Genomic DNA, 25,004 nt, shown 5'->3' with positions numbered 1-25,004 from the left:
TCACCCTATAAATACATGATGCCACAACACTAAAAAACCACCACCCTTTACCACAAATTCACACCATACCATCCACCACACCTCAAGAGCCTAAATTCACACAAATCCCTATTGTTGGCAGCAAGGAAGGAGGAGCCACCTGGAGTGTTTCTAGGTGTATTCTATCTTTGTTTTTAATGTTTAAATTTAATTATCTTTGTTTTGCGAACATGTGGAACTAACTTCTTTTTAGTTAGAGGTGAATTCGAAGCCATGATTATATGTTTTATATGAATTGATTATGTCCAGTTATTGTTTCTTAAGGCATGAATGTGATTTGCTTATCTAAGTTATTAAAACTTGTTTATGTATGTGGGTTGGGGGTCGACACTTAATTTGCATGCACGAATTTGATGCTAGAGTATAAGGGGGTTTCACGTAAGAGTTATTCACTTATATTCACAAGTAGTAGAGGTTGCTAATCACAATCGTGTTAAGTAAATCCTTGGTATGAGTCTCATGCGTTTCATAGTGATGAATGCTTTGTCAATGCTTATGATTTTCATAGAACTTAATGACTTTTGACATGTATCTCTATCATGCATTTCATATAGGGAACTTGAGAAAGATAATTTGGTTTAGATGCGTATTCCATCTAATTAAATGAAATAAGGAAAATCTGATGGTTAGTTGTGCGATGCAACTAACTTGGGGCGTTGTCATTCATAGTCTAAATGAATAATAACTGGAAATTGGTTCATATGCATATGTGTCATGTGTGGAGAATGACCTTCTAGTTAGCTTATCACCCATAGTTTTCCCTAATTTCGTTTAAGTTGTTTAGAGTTTTTATAATCTGTTTGTTTTTACCTTAATTTCTTCAAAAATCCAATCTCTCTTTACTTGGTTGTGTCTTTTAGTTAGAATTTGTCCAAACTTGTGTTTTTACGTGTTTTGAGTCAAGTTAAAAGTAATTTTCATCCAAATCATCCTTTAGTGTCTAACTTGAGTCTATTTGATTATTTTGTGCTGTTTTAAATCTTTTTAGTTTGTTTTGAGTCATAGAAGTATAGTTTTTTTTATTTTTGAGTCTAGTTTAGTGTTTTAGAGTCTAATTTGAGTAGGTTAGCATCCCTTCTAATCCCGGCCTAAAACGATCCCTGCTTTCATATACTACAATCCTAAAGTTTTAAATTGAGTGTGTCAAGTTAATTTGCACATCACTAATTTACCCCTTATATACACGTGTTGGTCATCCTGTGTATCTTTTTTTATCATTCTGACTCCCTCTTTGATTCCAGCGTTTTTTTCTTACCTAATCCACACTAGCAACAATGGTTCATGCCTTTCCACCAAAAAATAATTAAAAAACCTTACCTCATCCACACCTGGCAACAATGATGCATGCCTTTCCACCAAAAAATAATTAAAAAAACAAAAATCTGGAACATGCAGAAAGAAAAAGGATAGAAAAGGGGACAAAGAAAGAGTGAGAAACAAAAGATGGGCATGGATTGTGAGAGAGAGTGTCTTATCACCAGAAAAAAATAATTAAAAAACACAACATCAATCATCTGGAACAGTTCCTCACCACTGTTCATCACGTCTTTTCTTTCTTCCGCACATCGTTCCTCGCAATTCCTCCAATTTTTGCCCACGCGTTCATGTGCCCTTTCCTATTGCTTTGCTATCAAACGAAGAACAAAATGGGATGCGTGGGTCTTGCTGCTTCTTCCCTCTCTCTCTTCGACTCGGTGTTCATCCTTTCCACCGCTTCAATCTTGCTCTCACGGTTTCATTCCCTTTTAATTTTCTTCTCTCACGGTTTCGTTGCTTTCTTTCCACCGCTTCAATTGTCCTTCAACTGGCTGCAGGCTCTATCAAACCCTAGAATCGTTTTGCTTTTTTGGGCACCCTCTTTTTTCTCCCTGCTCCTTGCTTTCTCCAACCTAGATTCCTCCTCCTTTCCCCGAAAGACAAATCTTAAATCCACAACCCAAAACTCAGTCATAGTTGGGCGAAGGTAGATTAATTGAAGAAAGATTGCTCCATCAGAGCGGGCAAGATGGCTGGATGAGTATAAACCATTTAACTTGGTAGAGATAAATTGTAGTAAAGTAGGTTACCCTCTTCATCTCTTCAAATAAATTTGATTATCTATCAATTTCCCTGAAATTATTTTTGGTTTCGTGTGTGTGTGTGTTTTATTTATTTATTTATTTATTTATTTATTTTAATTTACAAGGTGATCTGTACGATCACGCGAGCTTGGTGTTGGTGAAGGCGATGGAGCAAGTCGACGGTAATCCGCAATATTCCTTACCATTTTTACTATTTTAGATTCTGGGTTTTGTTTGGGAATCAAATGTATGGTTTGTGTTGGTTTGTAATATTTTTATGCTTTGAATCAATTAGTTTCTTTATTGAAGTTGTTCATAATTCATCTTTTCGATATCGTATTATTTTGACCATATTATTTACTTTAGTCTTGGTGCATCAATCTCACTGATTACAGTCAGTTGCAGATGAAGCAGCTAGCTAGCTTTCACCAGAAAACAAAACAAGGTAGCGTTCACCTTCTTCTCCATCTTTCCAAGCTAATTAGTTATACTATAGATTACAGAGTAAAGGTCCTCAATTTATAATTTCTTGTTATATATATTAAAACTCAACTAAGTTTTAGCACTGTTCAGTAATAGTAAAAGGGCGGATTCAGTAATACTAAAACAAGGTACCGTTTTGTTGCCTGATTCAGACAATAAAATACCCATGATTGCCACGATCATCCTTTGTCCTCCCAGGTTGCGTGTCTATGATCGTCGAGCTATGGCACAAAGTAAGATAAAATAATTAATTAAAAACTAACAAAAAATTATTTAAAAAATAACTTAAATCAGGCCACATGGTTTGTAGCGCACAACACAGTAAAAAATTATAAGAACATTGAATCCATGGACAAATAATTATTAAAAATGGTGAGAAACCCACTTGTCCCCATTGCTTTGCCTTTGATTATTTTATTTTTTTTATTTTGCTCGGCTTTTTGTCTTCCACGCTGAGTCTTCTGCAGTATGTGGTACAGAACACGGTTTGTGACACAGAACACAATAAAATATTATAAAAACATTTGAATGTAGAGTGTGGGCACAAAGAAAGATAAAATAATAATAAAAAAACTGACAACAAATATTTAAAAATATGAGTTAATCCAGGTTTGTGGCACATAACGTAATAAAAAATAATAAAAAATTTTGAATGCATGGAAATCAAATATTAAAAATTGTGAGAAGCCCCGCTGTCTTCCACTTTGCCTTTGGTTATTTTATTTTTTGATTTTGCTTTGCTTTTTGCAAAGCCACACAACCAGCACTGGAAACAATGATTAGATTAGTATGCTTTCAAGTTGTTTTATCTTTTCCTCCATTACCATTTAAATGTGATACTAAATCCTATCTAAATATGTTGTGTTTTATTCCTCTTTGTTCAGGTTGCTTTATCAATGACAACAAGGGTTGAAGACACCTTTCACTACTCTAATCAATAATGTTTACCGTGTTTTGTTTATTTATATTAAATCATGTTTATCAACCTTTACATATTTTTTTTTTTCCCAAAACTCAACAATATTTTTTGCATCCCTGTACAACAGCATCTCGTCATTTTTTGTATGCAAAAGCTGGAACACAGTATATTAGATGGGGTTATTAGAAGAAATTCAATTATTATAATGTTTTTTGTATCTTTGTACCAGGAATTTTTATTTTTTGTTACTGAATGTAATCCTCTTGATTCAGAAATACATACAATTGTTACAATATAATGGATAACTATAATTTGTATCTTTATATTATCTAAATTTAACCTTTTCCAGTTAACGTTTTTCCAAAATCATTGTTGTTATTGTTGTTCCTATTTTGTAACCGAATTTTTTTCATTTTTAACATCTTATCTTAACTTCAAACCCGCAGCAACGCACGGTATTAAGCACTAGTACTTACTCGAGTTGAAGTCTCTGAAACACTTGATATTATGAGATCAAGAGTACGAAAGACAAACTTAGATTAAAATAATTACAATTGAAAACATGCACTAGTCTAAAACATTACAAACTTAGACGTTCTGTTAAGAATGGCCAACTTTACTCTAACAATAAATAATATAAAAAGGTTCAACAATTTAATTGTCTGACTTCATAATTCATTCTCAGTCTCACAAAAAATATCATTTGAACAAGAAGTACGTATATAGGGGTTGAATGTGAGATATAGGCTGTATATACAAGCATATAATTTATAATTTATCCTTAACGTGGAAGATCATCAGAAATTGTTAAACCATTGATGGTGCAACTATTAGCAGCTATTTGATCCTGCATATTTGTAGATCTTCCTTTAAAAAATGCCCGTCGCTCAGGTTTGGGAAGATTAATAGTTTCAGTTTTCAACATTAAAACAACTTATGACATAGTCGGCGTACTATTTGCATCCTCTTGAACACACAATAGTCCAATGTGGATGTATCTCAAAACTTGATCTAGCCTGCATGAATCTTTAAACAGTATTGGATCTATCAGGGCCGGCCCTTAGAATTTGGGGACCCTAGGCGAGCCTTCGAAGTGGAGCCCTAAAATTCTCTGATCTTCGGTTCTTTGTATATTGATTTGTATAAAAAGAATTCACTAAATACAAAAAGTTCTATTTTCACATCAAATATCATTAAAAATTAATATCAATAGAAGATAAATATACAAACGTTATTTAAACATTACACAATTCACGTTTTTAGATACAAATGTACTAAATGTTTGCAGTTAATTTTTTAAGATTGAGAGTGAAGAACAATAAAACTTGATGATCAAAGGAGTTTTAACAATAAAACTTGATTGGCGAGTATAATAAATTCAACTCCAATTGTCTCTCTTGCGTTTTTTTCTCTTCTAAAATCAACATCACACTAACGAATTAAATATTAAAATAATCCATTGAATAAAAAGTTATTGAAAAGAAAAATATAAAATTCAAAGTTTTGATTACCTTAAAGTACAATCTTTAAGACCATATGATAATTGGTTTAAACATTTAATAGAAATGGAGAGAATGAGAAGTCGAAAGAAAAAAGATTGTAAAGAGACTTGAGTTTTATAACTTTATATGTATTTAGACAGATGGATTGGGAGTTGGGTAGATGGATTGGTAGTGCATTTGAAAAACAAGAAAAATTAAAAAAAATCTAGTGACTGAAAGGTAGCTTCGTGTTTTGAACTCAACACCCCAAGAAAAATGAAACCAACATTTCCATTGCACTAGCAAATGAATTATGATATTTCTTACTTTCTTTTGTATTTATATGTTAATTACAAGATATAAAATTTTTTTGGGGGCCCTTCCAAAGTAGGGGCCCTAGACGAGCACCTACTTAGGCTACCCTCAGGGCCAGCCCTGTATCAAATCCAACCCTTTTCCTTCATTCCATGATTGCCAAGCCTGTAAAACAATAATTTTTAAGGATGTAATGATAAAATAGTATACTACTCTTCTCTTTGATAGCTTAGCCAAATAATAATTTAGGAATAATGATGTATATAAAAATAATTCTTATACCAAGTTATTAAATACTTACGTGTGTTAGAAGTGTAGGAAAACGGCAGTCAAAGCCTAAAAAATTCTTTCTCCCCGTGATGATCTCAAGCAAGAGTATACCAAAGCTAAAGACAATCTGATTTTACTAAATATATTCCTTTTATTGTATATTCTGGAGCCATGTAACCACTTGCATGTACAAAACTAATGTGTTGAGACTTTTTAGTTAGAAAAAACAAATATGTTTTTGGGTTAGTCTATGGTACTTTATTAAAACAAAAATATACAAGTACTCTTTAATTTTAACATTAATATTGTAATTCAATAACGTTCAACACAATTGTAATATACAACCTTGATAGTGTAACCTAATATCCACACCGTAACTGACAACCTTGTAATCTAACCTTGGTAATTTACACGTGGTAATCTAACCTTGGTAATTTACACGTTTATTAAAAATAAAATTAAAAATAAAATTAATGGTATAAGATAATTCATTAAACTTAAATTTATGGTCTAAGATAATCCTTAATGACACACCCTGATTCCGAATGTTCATTAGGACCCCGAATCAAGCTGTGATGACTAACACCTAAAAGGTGACGAAACCATAAAGTGTGATAGTGTATAATGTGAATAAATTAAAACCTAAAAGTGTTTAAGTACACAAGTGCGCGATGAACGGGTCTGGACCCATTTCAATCGTGATACAGAGCATAGGTATAGTACAGTTAGGTAACATAATGATTATACTATCATAAGAAGACATTTGTACTGAAAAGTGTCACGATTCCTCGTCGATACGGAACTCTACTGCTAGAACCTGGAGGGCTGCAAAAATAGAAAATATGAGTGAGTGAAACAAAACTTTTCAAATCAATTTCAATTACCAAAGGTAGTAACCTCTCGTCATAACACCTGTATAATTTCCCATAAAATAACAAGCGTGACAATAACTCAAAACCATAACCAAAATAACAGTCTCAAAGCTATGCTGTGTCAAATATCTCAACTAGAATAAGTAACCCAGGTGAAATAAATGAATATGAAATGGTATATCAGCCGGATCCACTTATTGTGGCCTATACGGTTGAACCAATAGCTCATCAACATGCTAGCCGGACCCACATTGTTCAGGGGAGTGGATCATGTAAGCCTTATATGTATATTCACATTTCTACCTAGCACGAGGCCTTTTGGGAGCTCACTGGCTTTGGGATCTGTAGGAATTCCGAATTTAAGCGAGGTTGCGCGAGAACAATCCTAGGATAGGTGATCCATTGGGAAGTTCTCTTGTGAGTTCCTAGAAACAAAACCGTGCGGGCATGGTCGGGGCCCAAAGCGGACAATATTGTGCTACGGTAGAGTCGAGCTCGGGATGTGGTGGGGGCCCAGGCCGGGATGTGACACTTAACGTTTATGATTAAGATAATTTCTTGAACTTAATCAACAGTCTAAGTACTTGTTTGAATGAGCTTTTAAAATGACTGAAAGCGCTTTTAAAAAAATTGTTTTTTGGGTTTCAAAAGCACTTGAAATGTTTTCTAAAAGAAGCACCATTTATATACTTATTCCAGGAAGCACATTAAGTGCTTTTACGGAATGTACTAACACTTTTACTAATGATTGTTTTCAAAAATATTTTTATCAAAAGTCATTTCAGTTATTTTAAAAATACATCTGAACGAGCTCTAAGATAATCCTCAAGTTTTTATTACAACAAATTGTATCGAACACTAAGATTATTCATTGAACTTAATCAATGGTCTAAAATAATTTTAAAATATTATTATATTAAAGGGTACCGTGCCTTTATTTTTATATTTTTTGATGAGGTACAGTTGAATCCTCCTATTTTATATGTGAAGGTATATCAGTTGTAACTTAAATAGGATCGAAGGTTATGTAAATTTCAATTTACAGAGTTTCGATGACTCTTCCGGTAATTTGTTGAGTTTGACCATCAACTCCAAACATTTTTGTCATTTCAAAATCTGATATTTTTTTTATTCATTTCACTATCTAACAAGATGTTACTAGCTTTTAAATCACGATGTATAACTCTAGGTCTAGAATCTTCATGAAGATATAAAATTCCTCGAGCGATTCCTCCTATTATCATGCAACGTCTCGACCAATCCAACTGCTCTTGTTTCTTGGATTCTGCATGGGTAACATTTATCAAAGACAAGTTAAAATTTACAGCCAATTACACACACACACACACATATATATTGTAATTAACAAAGGAAAAAAATTTGGTCAAATGATATTCACAAACCAAATAGAAATTGTCAAGACTTTTGTTGGGTACATATTCATAGTCAAGTAAGGTTTCTTCTCCTTCCAAGCAAAATCCCATAAGCTTCTGTGTTGAAGTTGGGCTACCAATACCACCTCACAGGCCGGTCTTGAGGGTAGCCCAAGTAGGCACTCGCCTAGGACCCCCACTTCGAAGGGTCCCCCAAAATTTTTTATATCATGTAAATAACATATAAATACAGATGAAGTAAGAAATATCATAATTTATTTGTTGGCGCAGTGGAAATGTTCAGCTTTCTTTTTCTCTGGGGTGTTCAGTTCAAAACATGTAGATGCCTTTTTTAGTCATTAAATTTTTCTTGTTTTTCAAATTTATTATCAATCCATCTGGCCAAATGCATATAAAGTTATATATAAAGTTATAAAACTCAAGTCCCTTTGCAATTTTTTTTTCTTTCAACTTTCCAATCTCTCCATTTCTATCGAATTTTTAAACCAACTATCACATGGTCTTGAAGATTGTACTTTAAGATAATCAAAACTTTGAATTTATATTTTGCTTTTCAATAATTTTTTATTCAATGGATTGTTTTAGTATTCGATTGTTAGTGTGATGTTGATTTTACGAAAAAAGCACAAGAGAAACAATTGGTGTTATTGAATTTATTATACTCATCAATCAAGGTTTATTGTTCTTTACTCCCTTGATTATCAAGTTTTATCGTTTTTCACTTTCAAGCTTAGACTCTTGACTACAAACATTTAGCACATTTGTGTCTAAAAACATGAGCCGTGTAATGTTTAAGTAATGTTTGTGTATTTATCTTTTTATCTATATATATATATATATATTAATCTTTAATGATATTGGATGTGGAAACAGAACTTTTATGTATTTAGCGAATTCTTTTTTATACATATCAATGTACATAAGCCGTGTAATGTTTAAGTAATGTTTATGTATTTATCTTTATATATATATATATATATATTAATTTTTAATGATATTGGATGTGGAAACAGAACTTTTATGTATTTAGCGAATTCTTTTTTATACATAACAATGTACAAAGAACCAAAAATCAGAAAATTTTAGGGCCCCATTTCGAAAACTCGCCTAAGGTGTGACAACCTGTTCCAAATTTTACGTTTTTATTTTATTTTAAAAGCGTGAATTTACGAAAATGCCATAGAGGCAAAGATTTTGACTTATGTTGACCATTGTCTAGAGAGATGTATGACTTATTTTTTTAACATATTCTCGTAGTATTCGTTGGTGTGAACACATAAGCGAAAGCCGTTTGCGAGTCCGGATTATAACGGTATAGTTATGGACGTTTGAAAATGGCTATTTAAGGTTTAGTTATAAATTATTTGAATTCCCACCTTGTGGGAATAGTGGACCAAATAAATTAAAGGGACAAGGAACCAATTAGAGGAGAGGAGGAAAGCCTTCAGCCAATCAAAAAGAAAGAAGAAGAAAAAAAAAAAGAAGAAAGCTCCCAGCTTTCCTGTGCATTTTTCCTCTCGCAACCACCCATTTTCCAAGGCCTATTCCGGCCAACTCTGATGGATTTTTTCGACGCCACCACCACCAACTTGAAGCTCTCATTCCCCTCTACAAAACCCACCAAAGAACTACCTTGATTAATCATGGTATATGGTGGTTTGAGGCCACGAAAGTTGGCGGTTCTCATGGTGCTTCGAGCACCCTTTTTGATTTTCCAGCAAATCGGCAAAGTGATGGCCGATGCCACCACTTGGTCTTTGTAGCCCATCATCCTAGGAGCAAAGCACAACCCAGCCATCTTCTGTCCACTTTTAGACTTCGTATCAGGTATGGAAGTTGCTCCACTCACTGAGATCTTCATTTCTATAAAGTTTGAGAATTTTTGGAAATAGTTGGATTTTCCAGCGAGTTGGGGCGGCCAACCCCCACACGCGGCGGCGCGCAGCCAATGGGCCGTCAATGCTATTTTTAGGCTATGTCGAATGTCTTAAATTCAGTTTTGTTATTTGAATGACGTAGGTTGATCGTTGGAACCTAAATTCGTTACGATACGTTACTTGATAAAAATGTGAATCAACGATCCAACCGTGGGATCGTCACCAAATTTTGATACATTATAATACGTAATATTTAAAGATCATAGAAATTTATGGATCGGGAATCCAACATATGGATCTTCCCGAATTGGATTTGTAAGTTAGTAAAATAAATGTTAACCGCCACTTGGTTTTGGGCAATTGGTGGAGATCCGACCGTTGGATCGTAATGAAATTTTAATATGTTATTCTAGAAACATATTGTGGATCGTTGGGAGTTGCGGATTGGAAATCTGATATGCGGATCTTTCGGGTCGAGTTATACAGTGTTGTAGACCCTACCGTCGATCTTTGATCGACTGGTCAATGGGTCTCAAACTATTTTAGAGTGCCCTTGAGGTTGTGTTTTATGTGAATTACGTATTCTACTGATAAGAGTTCTAAGATGTGATTCGATAATTGGTCACAGGCACCAATCATTCAGGACAGATGCGTGTGTTAGAGAATCATAGCGTGGACTCCAGGTGAGTGGACCTTTTCCTTTTATCGTACATATTATTGATAGTTCCATCGACACTTTTAAATTGATTAGGTATATTACCTTCATATAATTATTGTGAATGCTTGAAGTACTAATATGAACTACGAATGACTTGATCCTTATTTAGGGTACGTAGGCAGTCTAACGAGACGTTAGATGCAGCCATAATATATTTGAGACAAAAGCCTTATTTGGGAAATTGAGTAATGCGAAGGAAATTGGTAAAGGCAAGTTTTAGTTTTGTGAATTAGTTAGTTAAATTAGTGTTAATTGGGTTGTCATGGATAATTATCCCTGAAAATGAGTAATTCGGGAGTAGGGCGTTATTGGTTGTACATTTCACACCGTATTATATATAATTGAAAATGCTACGACATGGTTGAGTATTATATTGCATCATGGTATATCCATATGTATATTATTTGCACATAATTATTAGGAATGCTTTCAAGTGCAAAGGTGAACGCAAGACACTCAGGTAAGTTCAGGTGAGTTTATGGTATTAGTTGAATCGATGGAGTTATAGCATGACTACATTTATGTGTTAGGCAACTCCGATATTGTCGTACTGGTTGCCATGAGTTGTACATGTTATATTGAGATGCATTGAGAGCTCGTAAACCTGCACCCCGGTGTTAGTGCTCCCGCCCGTGGCCAGGGCACAGTCCCTTCATGTGATGTTCACCTCCCGCAACTTACGCTCACCTTGGACTTAAGGTAGGTGTACAGGCCTGTCGTACAGACCACTATAGGTGGTTCCGACTCGTAGGTGACCTGCGATTATTCACCCAGTCTTCACGTGATTGTAGCACTTAAGCGTACTTATTTACACCCAGCCCTGTCGTACAGACCACTAGAAGTGGTTCCGACTCATGTGCAGGGATGCTTGATGAGATATGGATAAGTCGTACAGGTCACTAGAAATGACTCTCGACTTATATGCTAGCATTGATTGATGAGATATGAGTACAGTCGTACGGGTCACGTTAGGTGATTCCGGCTGATGTATCATTTTATATTGATTAAGTTCATTTGGCCTACTTGTTAATGCATGGTAGAGTCTATGGATACGTCATACCCGTGGTTTTGGCTATTTTTGAGCATGGGTGGATATATATAGATATATATATATATATATATATATCTGTGTGTGTGTGTAGTACTGTCCCATAGAAAACGATAAGAGAATTACAGTGAGGGGTTATTACTGTTAGAAAGGTAATAGTTTTGGGAAGCTTGGTTTTACTGCTTACTCACACTTTCTGTTTTGTACCCCCTTCAGGTTTTAACTGCTGAGTTCGTATCAACGAGGATATATGGCTAATCTTAGTATTGGTGGCTACTTTTAAGGGTATGATTCTTACCCACACTACTGTACTTTACTTATGCTCTGACATCGCGTGTGAAATGGGTTCGCTCCCACTCGTAGTGCACTCTGGTATTTAGACACTTTTAGGTTCAAATTTATTCACATTTTATACACTATCACACTTTATGGCTTCGTCACCTTCTAGGTGTCGGCCAACACAGCTCGATTTAGGGTTCTAGTGGACATTTCGGGTCAGGGTGTGTCATAAGGCCCCCAAATTCTCAAGACTAGCCCTGCCACCTCATTCTGAAATTCTTGCACACCTTGTGTGGAGCTTTTTGATAGCCGTTTTACTGCTATTTCATGTCCATTACCAAGTGTGTTGTAATGTGAACTAAGCTGTAAGTGTTGTAAATACTATTAATTATGTAGTATAATATGTAATCAAAACTAATTAAGGTTGGTTAGTCAATCAATTATAGTAAATAGATAAACGGTTCATAATATATATATATACCTATTTTGACCATTTGATTTTAAACAATTCGATGTGTAAACGATCACATTTTTTTGTTGATTTTTGCATGAATATTTTTTCACATAGCGATGATCAGGAACTATTTTCGCCTAGGAATGCCTCCATAGTTTTGTGGAGCCAAGGATCTCATGCAAATAAACATTTTCATACCTTGAAAATGGCACCAAATCCTCCTCCACCTAATTTGTTATCATCTGAAAACTTGTTCGTTGCAGTTTCAATAGTTTCCAATCTAAATTGCAATGACTCGACAGTCTTCTTCATATCATTACCAACTACAAACGGTGACTCAAAAGATTAGATGTCTTAAATGCAAAATTTATTAAGAAATTGAAGTAATATATAAATACTTTTCAAATCTTTTTATTAATTAATTACCTTTTTTCTTTTGTCGGAGTGGTATCTCTCTTTGACTGTTCTGTGTCTCTAGCGAAAGAAGCATCCGGCCAGAACCACAACTAACGAACAGAAAGCAACTGAACCAAGAGTACCAACGATGATTATCATCGAAGCGACACAGGTGCCGACGCAGTCACTGCCGACGCAGTCACTGATGCTGTCGCTGGCACCCTCACATCCGTCACCGGCGGCTACGCAGACAGAGGCTGATTAGGTGGCAGTGACGACGGTGTGGTGGCATTTAAAGAGATGGTGAGGGTGCGGCGGGAGCTTCTTGTGTAGGGATCGTTGATGCCATCTGTGGTAGTACTGGGCAATGCAATAAGAAGAAAGGAGAGAACGTAGAAGGGATCATGTCACCTTGCATGGAAAAACCTAGGGATTTTGATAAGACGATTAATTTGTTCAATTTTTGCTAAAGTTTCTAAGTTACAAGTTTATAACAATGTCAATGTACGCGACGCTTGACTGACCTGACTTCTGAGTCAACGTCAAAGTAGACTAGAATCAACGAGTGGAAAGACTAGGCAATAAATTGAGTGGATATTACTTGCATTCCTTATTTGAACCGTCTATTTATTTGATACGTTTGACTGACCTAACTTCTGAGTCATTCAAATATATAAAATAAAATGACGATTTAGGTACCAAGTAATATATTCATAATGAAATGTCTATTTATTTGATACATTTGGATGATTCAATGATTTCCAATTCAAATGAGTTTTTGTAGGATTGCTCTTTGAAAGAAGATTAATAAATTGAATGGTTCCGATAGTTAATTTTATTCGGTTAAGATACATTATTCGCAAATGAGAGAATATATTCATACCCACATGGGGATGAAAGTTTTATCCAATTATATATAAGGATAATACTTGTGTTCCCCACATGAGAAAATGCACATATTCCACCATTCTCGAATAATGTATCTTAACCATATAATATCCTAATCAAAACTGTTCACTTATGAATATTCATAAATTAAACGGTTCTGATTTTAAGTTTATATGGTGAAGATACATCTCGGGAATGGTGGAATATTAGAGCATCTCTACCAGTTGGTTGAGGGCAATGACAATTGAAAGGTAACGGCAATAAAATTGCCCTTACTTTTCACTCCAAACACTTATTGCCTTTGTGCAAATCCACCAATTTGGAAGGAAGAAGAGTAAGGGCAATGACGATTACTATTCACAAACATAGTTTTTAAATATTTTTAATGTTTTCTTTGTCTTATCCCCGCATATCATTATCTTATCACAGTAGTTTTTTAGGTAATTTTAAACATTTAATTTGCATTTGTGTTGAATTTTGTAAGATTTTTAAAGTGTGAACTTTGTAAGTTTTTTTTAATTTTTTGTTTTTTGTAATTTTTTAATTTTTTTAGAGTTGGATTAATCCTAGCCTGTTGAATTGAATATATATATATATATATATATATATTTTTTTTTTTCAAATCAAAGACTCACAGGGAACCGCGTGGGTGGGGAACTAGGAGAGCTGGTGAACAGCTCACGGGTTGGACAATAAAAAACAAAATTATAAAAATTCAGTTGTTCAAATCCAAGAACGCTTTTTTTTTTTTTTTTTTTTTTTTTTTTTTTTTTTTTTTTTTTTTTTCCTGTATACCGCACCCCTTGGAGAAGTATTTTTTTTGGGATGAAAGGCAACTCAACCCGATTGCCTCCTATTTTGTGAATTGTTGGAGAAGTATTTTTTGGGATGAAAGGCAACTCAACCCGACTGTTCTTGCAATTTGGTGACTGGTAGAGATGCTCTTATTATGGAATCCAAATCCTCTTTAAAGGGATCTTGAGAATTCGTAAATCATGTCCGTTCATTATACATTGTGTGATCATAAATCATTTAAATTTTTTTATTTATAATTGAACACACAAACAATATTTAACGAAAACTAAACACATAATATACGATAAACGAACATAATTCACAAATTCTTATAATCCATCTCAAAAAGATTTTGGCTTATTATGTACTCAATACATGCCGATCATTTTACGTTACAGCCAGGCCCACACAGCACCAAGTCACCAACACTGATTGAGCATAAAGTAGGATATGACTCCATCACTTTTCTTTTTTTTCGGTGACAGACTCCATCACTTTTCATAAAGTCTCCATAACACACTGATCAGTGATTGAGACATGCATGCATATGTGCATGGCATGCTCGGGGTTCTTTACTTGATTGTGTTATACACATATCTTTTTTTACTTCTTATACATCATTTATTAATTTTTATTCGTTAATTTTCTTCAGTTCATCCGATCCGAAGGCCGAAAATCAAAAAAATATAAAAAAAGTAAAAATAAGTATGTGGATATCAGACCTCTTCTTCAAATTGGGCGCAAATCCTTGCTTGATGGGCAGCTGCAACCCAATTGCCTCTTATTTTGTGAATTGTTGGAGAAGTATATTTTGGGATGAAAGGCAACTCAACCCGATTGCTTTTGCAATTTGGTGATCTGCAGAGATGCTCTTATTATGAAATTCGAATCCTTTTTGGATTTTTTTGTGAGATTTTTAGAAATTTGTGAATCGTGTCCGTTCATTATACATCGTGCAGTCAGCAATCATTTAAAAAAAATTTGTTTATAATTAAACACATAAATAATATCTAACCAAAATTGACCGTACAATATATTATAAACGAAAATAATTCACGAATTTTTAGAATCCTTATAAAGAGAATCGAAAAAAATATCGTGTTGGCTTATTATGTACTAAAGACAGTGCCAGCTGACCATTTTATATTACAGTCAGGCCCACACAGCACCAAGTCACCAACACCGATTGAGCATAACATAGATATGACTCCACCACTTTTCATAAAGTCTCCGTAAGACACTGATCAATGATTAAGACATGCATGGCATGCTCGGGGTTCTTTTCTTTTTCAAACAAATGGGAAAAATTTAGTCAGAACGAGCTATCATCAACATTACAATTTAATAATATAAAATATTTTTTTTAGAAAATTTTGACAGTACAAGCGAAATTTATTGATATAAAAAAAGAAGTTACACCTAATTAGGAACTCAATGGAACATAAACCTACACCTAGTTAGGAACTCAAGGGAACATAAACCTTACCGTTCATAGAGCAAGAAAAACAAAATACAAGAAAAGTTGGGAGGACATACACCTTACCCCTTTTGAAAAAGAAAATACAAAAAAAAAAAAAAAAAAAAAACAAGGAGGGGGACATAGACCATACCTCTCTTGAAAAAGAAAATACAAGAAAAAGATTGGGTGCACATAAACCTAAACTCCTCTATAAACTTAAAAGGTAAAAATCTGCAAGACAAACTGCAAAACAAAAAGGAAAATCCAAAAAGATTAGGTAAAAAAGAAAATCACAAATCATGAAGGGGAAACAAACCTTTAGGCTGACATGCCCAAAAAAATATGAGTGCAAAAAAGAAAGAATCTCTATAAAAGGAACGGTATGCCGAACAAGTGAAGACGAGAAAAATTCTAAATTGGCTAATTTGTCAGGTGCATTCTGCTCTCAAAATGTATGAATATTATGTGAATATATATATATATATATATATTACTGACCATAACACTATATAATAGTAAATCCGTGTGAAATAAGTTAGGACAATGCTTGGGTACTGCCTAGGCAGTACCTATTTTTCACTGACTACAATGTGGCTCGGTAGAGTTAAACCACGTGTCCCACTTTTCTTATTAAAACTAGCAACCAAACACCCCCGTGTTTAAGGAAGATACGCATCCAAACAACCCCATTTATTCCTTTCGTCCCAACATCTCCGCACGTCTGTGATAGGATCATATCATCATATATCTCAGGACCCTATTCAACCTGCAAGCAGCAATAGAAATGGCAAATGGAGAAGACGAAGTAAAAGGGAGCAGGGCTCCAATATATTTTTTGGTTTTGTATTTCTGTTTGTAAAATCTGATCTGTTACAATTTAGGGAGCTCAGCTCTTTTTAGACTTTACACCTTCAGTGTCAGCTATCATTTCTAACCGACTTCACTAAATAACAAGAATAAGCCTAACAAATCCAATATTAAACTCCTAATTCCCTTGAAAAACAACCTTGTCCTCAAGGTTAGGATTAGCACTTGGAATCTGGAACTGTTTGCAGTGAAATTCAACTAAGGAGTCTTGCAAACGAAGTGTGAATTTGTCGCTCTTGGAAGGAAGGTGAGAAATCAGCCGAGCCAATACTGTTTATGGGAAAAGTTTCTGCACTTTGAATATATTTCCAGTAAATATTCCTCTAATCAGATTCACTACCCACTTGACTTCATCTTCAATAGCATCACTAAGGTCCATTACATTCTAAGACAAGGATATGGCCTTGGCATTCTCTTCGTCCACATGTCCCAATCGGTTCAAAGCCTTAATTCTTGACAAAGTTGAGATCACATCCCCTAGAGCTGAAAGAGGTTTATTGATGTTTTGAGCTTCCTTAAGGCTTTCCCCTTGAACTGCAGTTTTTGCTAGACTCTCACTGACACCTAAATTCACAAGCCAAAGCTTGCTAATCGTGGACCATTCATCGAACTTAAGCTTAAGTTCATCTGACTGTGTAACCATCGCTGGAATTGCAGAAACCATATTGTTGAATTTAGAAATCTTATCAAATTTATGCACGTCAAAAAAAAGGTGAGAATGACTTGACTTCCTATATTGTCAGCAAGAGATATACAATATTCACGAGGCAGAAACTGGTCAAGAGATTGAAATCTTCCCTCACGTATTGATCGTAAAAAAACTATCAAACTCAATGGGGAGTCTTCTTTTATTTTCTTGAGAGATACAATATCAACGTCCTAATTGTAGTCTGTGTTGTCCAAATATGCAGCAACTTGTGCATCAACCATTGTATCACGGGCAAATTTTGCAGCTGCTTCAGTAGCTGATGCTGAGTCTACAAACAGTGTATGTCCTCTGTCACCCCCACAACATATGATTCACATCACAGCTGGGACGTACATCAACAGCTGCATATACAAAATCTTTACCATACTTTTCCTCAAAAATATTCCTTACTGCGATCAGTTCAGAAATCTCATAGCACCTGGAAAAGGCAAGATTAAACTAGCAATTCCCCCTTTGAGATTAGGCGGACACTTCCTTTGCTGTGTGATGATAGAAAGTCTAGATACTACTAATTCACAGAAGAGCTCATTGAACTCATTGGCGGCCAAAATTTTATGTTTTCTGAACACATGTTGCACCTAGATTCGAGCAGTGGCATCTTGAACAACTTGTAGGAGCAAGGCAATGTCACGCCTTAATTGCTTCACCATCACCTGTCTCTTGTTCCTCAACAGTTTTATTTCAGCCACTGCTATCTTCAATTGCATTTTTTGGAATTCAGAGCCTCCACCCTTATCCCGAATGTCATTGCAGTAGCATATGTCACGATTGATAACAACATAGCAACTTGAGTCTGTAATTTCAGCAAACAGTTTCCATGCATAAAAATCCTTCCTCACAAATGTACCTATAAGATACCAACTAACCCATCCAAATTTATCTTGCAGGTATGCACTATAGTTATCATGCAAAAGAGAAAGGAATTTAGCCTCTGAATTTGCTAAAATGATACTCAAATTAAGAACTACCTCAAGTCCAGTTTTCGTAGTATCGGAGAACGAGTGCTTATAGAGTAGCTGCGGAGCAGAGGTCATCGTCTTCGATTTCGGAAGCAAGACTGTAGATGCAGCGGAGTTGTTCGAGTGTGGTGTGACGGTTGAAGTTGCCAGTGCTTGCAACATCGGTGAAGATGAGAGCAATGGCGGAATGGAATGGTCGTGGACTGTCGACGGAATTCGCAGTGGGTTACCGTCTCTGTCTTGCGTCGCAAGGTGTTGAAGTTTTGGGTGACCTACATCTATCGATTCAGCTACCTCAGAACACATCAAGGCTGGTAGCAACTCTACCGTTGTGGCCATCTTCGGATCTCGGGCTGCAGAATAAGCAGTCGATTGTGGTTTGATTGCCGAATTTTCCATTGCTTGTAACAACAGGGACGACGAAAGTAACGGCGGTACAGAATGGACTTCAATTGGCGATGGTATCCTCGGTGGATTGTAGTCTCGTTGAAGTCTGGGATGACCGAGATCGAGTGATTGAGTGTCCACGGTCGTCGGGGCTGGATCGGAACCGTCCCCAGCACCGAGAGCTAAGTCATGGCGGAATAGAGCAAGGTCACGGAGGACTTCGGTGACTATTGAATCCATAGCCTTGTGGAATGCGAGTGCAGAATCTCGAATGGCACGAAGGTCAGCACGCATTGAAGCTGCAAGGGAGTTGAGCGCGGCTGAACGTCGCGTGCCCATGGCAGCGAGATGAGATGGATTGGATTGGGCAGGCAAACAAGAGGGAAACCAGGAACCAGGTGCCTAACACAACCTCTCACTACTCATTCACATCAGTTGGTTTTTGTAATTTGAACTTTTCTTTCTGATAAATTTGTATGCTTTCTGGATTTTTTATGACAGTTTTAGACCTTTTCTTTTCTGAATTTGTATGCTTCTCCGGTTTTTTTTTATGGCAGTTCTGAGCAAGAGCACGAAAAAGGAAGAACCATTATTAGAAGGTATTCTCAAACAGTACTTCAATGATGTGAGTGCCTTTATCCTTTAACTTGGCCAAATGGGTGCTCAAATTTCATGTTTTTCCTGTGATTAAATGAGTAAATTTTTGTATTTTGTTTTTGGATTTTGCCAAATTCAATGGTGGTATTTATGGGTTTAGTATTGATTTTCAGTTAACAAGGACTTTGGGGAAATTGATTGAGTCTACATTCAATGTAACTTTTCATGCAGTTACATACTGATGAAATAGAATTCGATTTTTTCAATCCTTTCTTTTTTTAAATGCAGTTACATTTATATGATGATTTACAGCATATATTCATCTTTTTGTTTCTAATTCTTCATGCAGTCTTAAGCCATGAAGGATTTGATAAACCCACAATTGATAACAATGTACGGCGTCACCAACGATTATGTAGAGATTGCTTTAATATCTTTGGCTTCTTGATTGTTTGTGGGGTGTCCGAGATAGGATTTAGGAGATTTGGTTTAGGGTTTGCAAAGAGATAGATAGGGGGCATTCGAGAGAGATGTGGGAGGATTCAGGCGAGGGATTTCATGGATATGTTTAGGGTTTCTTTTTTGCGATTTGCAGACGGAGAGATGGGACAAGGGTGAGAAAGGGAGAGATGGGAGGATTTTCTGCGAGGGTAAAGGGAACGAGTAAGGGAGGTATGGGTATGGGTAGGGGATAGAAAAGCACTTCGTTTTCCATTTGCTTCCTGAAACCTGAGGGATTTCTGCAATTGCAGAGAGATAGAGATGGGGGTGTCCGTTGCAGAGAGAGATGGGGGTGTCCGTTAGGTGCCATTTAGTTGTCACTTTTGTGATTTGTCCACCCTTGACTATTGTGTGATTCATTGTCATGAGCGTTTTATGCACAAGGTTTCATATTATTCCTTCCTTTTAATTTTGATATTGTTGTGCTTATTTTTTTTTTATTTTTTTTTTATTTTTATTGGGTGATTAGATTACAATTTTCAACCCCCAATTTTTTATTTTTACTTTTTATAGCTCACTGTTATTTCTTTTATTGTGTCGTATAGAACAAAGACTTTTTTGAATGTTATTACTGCTGCAGTTTCTATGCGTTCGATGCTGATATCATTCTTTCCCACATGCGCTCTTTTCACAATGTTTCATATTTTTCACAGGGGATACTCAACCGCTTACCTTAGAGCAACTCCAGCGTTGGAGCCCTCCCCCGAGGCTATTCACTATTCAATCCACTTGATGAACAGTAATCGTCTTTTGCATCTCCACCGTTGCACTTCAATAGCCCTGGCAATAGACAATAAAATATTAGTATTTTATTTATTTATAAAATAATACAAAATAATTTTAATTGTAATTTCGGATAAGATTTTTAATCGTTCTTGTTGCGCCACGTGTCATTATCCGAAGTATTATTAAATAATACAAAATAATTTTATTTGTAGTTTCGGATAAGATTTTTAATCGTTCTCGTTGCGCCACTTGTCATTAAATCCGAAAAGACAATTATTGGGGATGGATTTCCAATAAAATTTTTAATCGTACTCGTTATGCCACGTGTCATTATCTGAAAATATAATTATTGGTGATGGATTTCTGATAAGATTATTAACCAATCATGTCGCGCCACGTGTCATAATCTGTTTACAATCTTTGATGATAGATTTCCATCAAATTTTTAATGAATGACGGCATGCCACGTGGCATTATCTACAACCTAATCCTTTCTGAATCCTCCATATAATCCACCATCCATCCTCACAAATCTCACACCAATTTTCTCAAGATTTCTATCATTATTCATAGTTTCTGCTTCCTTCTTCACAAAAATCTGTATCATTATTCATAGTTTCTGCTTCTTTCTTACAATGTCTTCTTCTTCCTCAAGGATGATATAGGAACTCGATCAGGAAGAGGAAGAATTGTTTAACCAATCAGAAGGAATGTTCAATCACCAAGTGGCAAAAAATGAGAGGGAAGAGGATGATGAGCGTAGAAAGAGAGATGACTAAGTAAGAATGGGCAGAGCCTCACATTCTCGTCGAGTCATCCAAGTTGTGGCTCGGATCTGCAGGCCCAGCGGTTCTAGAAACCTTGATAGAAGCAAGCAACGACGAGGTATGGAACTCTTGGACGATTAATTTGTCCCTAATAGTGCATTCCCTGATACGTACTTTAGAAGTCGTTTTAGAATAGAACAACATTTGTTCAACAAAATCATGATTGCTGTTTGCAACCATGATTCTTACTTTGTGCAAATGAATGATGCTTTTGGTGCTATGGGTTTCCTTCCTCAGCAAAAAATTACAACTGCTTTGCGGATGCTTGCATATGGAGCATCTGCAGACCAAGTGGATGAGATAACGAGGATGGGGAAATCAACAATTCTTGAGTCCCTGATGAGGTTTTGCGGAGCAATCGAATCTATCTACACCGCTGAGTACCTCCGCAAACCTACAAACATGGACTTGGAACGGCTTCTGAAGAAGGCCGAGATGCGTGGTTTTCCTGGGATGATTGGAAGCATTGATTGTATGCACTGAACGTGGAAAAACTATCCAAGTGCATGGCAAGACGCTTATGGAGACAGAAAAGAAGCAAAAAGTATCATTCTGGAGGCGGTGGCATCTTTTGATACAAGGATTTGACACGTTTTTTTCGGGGTTCCGGGAGCTCAAAATGACATCAACATCCTTGCCCAATCCCCGGTGTTCAACGATGTCCTGCAAGGAAAGGCACCAAAAGTCACGTATGAGGTCAACGAACGTATGTACGACGGGCCATACTACCTAGCTGACGGCATTTACCCGCGGCGGTCAACATTTGTCAAAACAGTGTCAGGTCTGTGAAGTGCAAAGGAAAAACACTTTGCAAGCTGTCAAGAGGGGTGCCAGAAGGATGTGGAGCATTGTTTCGGTATCTTCCAAGCTCGTTGGGCGATCGTCAGGGGTGCTGCCATATTGTTTGATGTAGAGTCGCTTCGATCCATCATGATGACGTGCATCATTCTTCACAACATGATTGTGGAAGATGAGTACGATTATGAAGCCGTTGATGAATATGAGCCAGACACGATGAACAATTAAAAAACACGTATATATTGTGCTCATGACGCCACCGATGAGCCCGTGCAACATGAGCCGTTACAAAGGGATGAACGTTACAATGAAAGGCTCATTCAACGATATACTGCATTTCAAATGCCAGACATGTACAATGCCCGACAAATTGACTTGATAGAGCACCAGTGGGCATTGAAACAAGCTGAAGATAATTAAGTTCATTTAGTGTGTTTTTTTGAATTTGGTATGTTTATGTTATTTTATTTGGTATGTTTATGTAATTTTATTTGGTGTGTTTTATTATTTGGTATGTTTATGTAATTTTTTTAGTGAGTTTTTTATTATTCGGTATGCTTATGTAATTTTATTTGGTGTGTTTTTGTCATTTAAATAAATATTCTCTTAGTATAAATAACTTACCAAATTCATTTCAATAAATATTCAATAAATTGGAAACAATATAAAGTACTATATTCAATAAATAATAAATTACAACCCAAAGTGATTGGAAAATTATGGGCTCCGATTACAAAAACTACTCTATTCATCATCACTTAACCAATTTGTGATGCTAAGATGATCTTCTCTTGTGGTGCTAGGACCATCTTGGCTTGCTCTCGCTTCTCTTGCACGCCTCCTTCGCACCACGTTCGCTTTCTTTGACTTCCAAAAAAATTTAGAATTTGGAGACTTCCCTTCTAAAGGCGTGTTCATAATCTCACGATCTCGTTGAGCATGTCTTTCTTCTCTAACATGTTCCCTTTCTTGCCTACGTAGCTCTCTTTCTCTCTCATTAGCCTGAAATTCTCTCTCAATAGCTGCAGCTTTTGCTTCATCTCTAGCCTTATCAGCCTCATATTTCGCCAGTTCCCTCTCCAAAGTCAATTCACCTTGGTGAGTAAGTTCTTCCATGAACTTTGCATAATCATTCTTGGAAGCGCTCCCTTTTCTCTTTGAAGCCTTCTTACCTTGAGGCCTAATTGGATAACGGGTCGAACCCGACGCTTGTTCAGGAAGGAGCATTTCGGGCACTTCTTCTGCATCATCTTCATGAACATGCGAGACATGATCGGGTGTAGAGTGTAGAGGGGTGCTGTTCATGAAAACTTCTGGACCGACAGGCACAACTCTAAATTTAGGACAATCTTTGACAATATTCCAACATTCCCACCGATTGAATGATTTATTTTTGCTTTTGGTTTTGGTAGCGTACCAAGCTTGTGCTTGAAGTTCCTACACAATGCGGGAGAAGAAATAATTATAATGAAAATAGGTAACAAATAAATAATACAAACAAATAATTATAATGTAAGTAGGTAACAAATAAATAATACAAACAAATAATTATAATGTAAATTTGGGTATAGTACAAACAAATAAATAATATATTGTTACCTGATCCGAGTAATTTTCCCCACTTCAAATATTACTAATAGCTTGTGCCAATGTGTCTCTTCACGTACTAAACGATTGGCTAAGTAATTTCCAACGACTGGATATCGATTTTTTGGTTCTTTTCCCACCAATTTCCTCAAGATAATTGGTATGAATAAGACTCCACATTTCTCGCAACTACATCTCATTACCCTTAAGCGAATTATGAGTAACTTTAACCCAGCTAGTACACAACGCAACATCTTCAAGAAGCGACCAATTCGTACCTGCATTAGTAGTCATTTTGTTGAAAAAAAAAATGGATTGAAACTTTGAGAGAAATAAAGGAATGTGATTGAAAGTAGTTGAGAAAATATGAAATTGTGGTGTAAGGTAGATGATAATGAGAAGGTATTTATAGAAAAGTAAAAACAATTTTTTTTTAAAAAAATTTCAGATTTTTTTTCGAATTTTTTACAATTTTTTACAATTTTTTTTTACAATTATTTTAAAATTTTTATTCAACTAATTAATCTCTGCCGTTGGATTTAAAAAAAATTGAATTCCAACACTCCAGATTGTGCCACGTGTCACAACGGTAACTTTTCTTAATTTTAAAACTATTTTTTCTTTTATTTTTTTATTTATAAAACATATTAATATCCACCGTTAATCTCAGATCGAACGGTGAATATTAAATAAGACTTTTTTTATTTTTTTTTACCGTTGAGATCGAACAGTCCATATTAAAGAGCCGTTGAGATCGAACGGTCCATGGGAAGCCACGTGGCTTCCCAACGGTAACTGAAAAAGTGACTGTTTTTCTGATTTTGTGTCGTCGATGCGCCCCCACGCACGAGTGGGGTGCATGCGCCTGACTAAAAAAATATAAATAAAAATGCCTGACGCCAGGCTGACATCAGGCCTGGCATCACCCACTCGGGCTCTCGGGTTGGCAATTCCTCACGGGCCCAGAGCTCGGGCCTCGACCTTCACTCGGGCTCCTTCACGCTGGAGCCGGTCCACAAGGCCTCGGCCCCCTTTTCTCTGGCCTATGCCCCGAGCACCCAGCAACGCTGGAGTTGCTCTTATGGGCACCGGCACCGGTGGGCTCGGTCCTTCCATCTCCTCCCACCGCAGGTGCATATATGTGTGTGTGTGTGTGTGTGTGTGTGTGTGTGTGGTATCTACTTATTTGCATATGTGTTTTCGTGTAAGGTTTGTTCCTGATCAGTTTTCCTTCACTTTTAACCATCAATGCAATTATATTGCTTTGGATTACTATTTCAAATTGAGGTTTTTAATGCG

General features: G+C 36.0%; 1 long non-coding RNA gene and 1 pseudogene across 2 annotated transcripts; one reads left to right on the top strand and one right to left on the bottom strand.

The window, feature by feature from the left end:
- Positions 1-1,503: 1,503 nt before the first annotated feature.
- Positions 1,504-3,754, top strand: LOC137721173 (uncharacterized). Of its 2 annotated transcripts, none has more exons than XR_011066610.1 (4): positions 1,504-2,096; positions 2,225-2,281; positions 2,505-2,544; positions 3,467-3,754. It is a non-coding gene; the product is annotated as an uncharacterized lncRNA (long non-coding RNA). The 2 variants fall into 2 exon arrangements; XR_011066609.1 differs by having other exon boundaries at positions 2,495-2,544.
- A 528-nt stretch (positions 3,755-4,282) lies between these two features.
- LOC137725075 (cysteine-rich receptor-like protein kinase 7) lies at positions 4,283-13,270 on the bottom strand (annotated as a pseudogene).
- Between the last annotated feature and the right edge of the window lie 11,734 nt (positions 13,271-25,004).

This window comes from Pyrus communis, chromosome 2 (genome assembly GCF_963583255.1).
Source record: "Pyrus communis chromosome 2, drPyrComm1.1, whole genome shotgun sequence".
Lineage (NCBI taxonomy): Eukaryota > Viridiplantae > Streptophyta > Magnoliopsida > Rosales > Rosaceae > Pyrus > Pyrus communis.
Note: the sequence above shows the minus strand (reverse complement) of the source record. Positions and strands in the feature narration are given on the sequence as shown.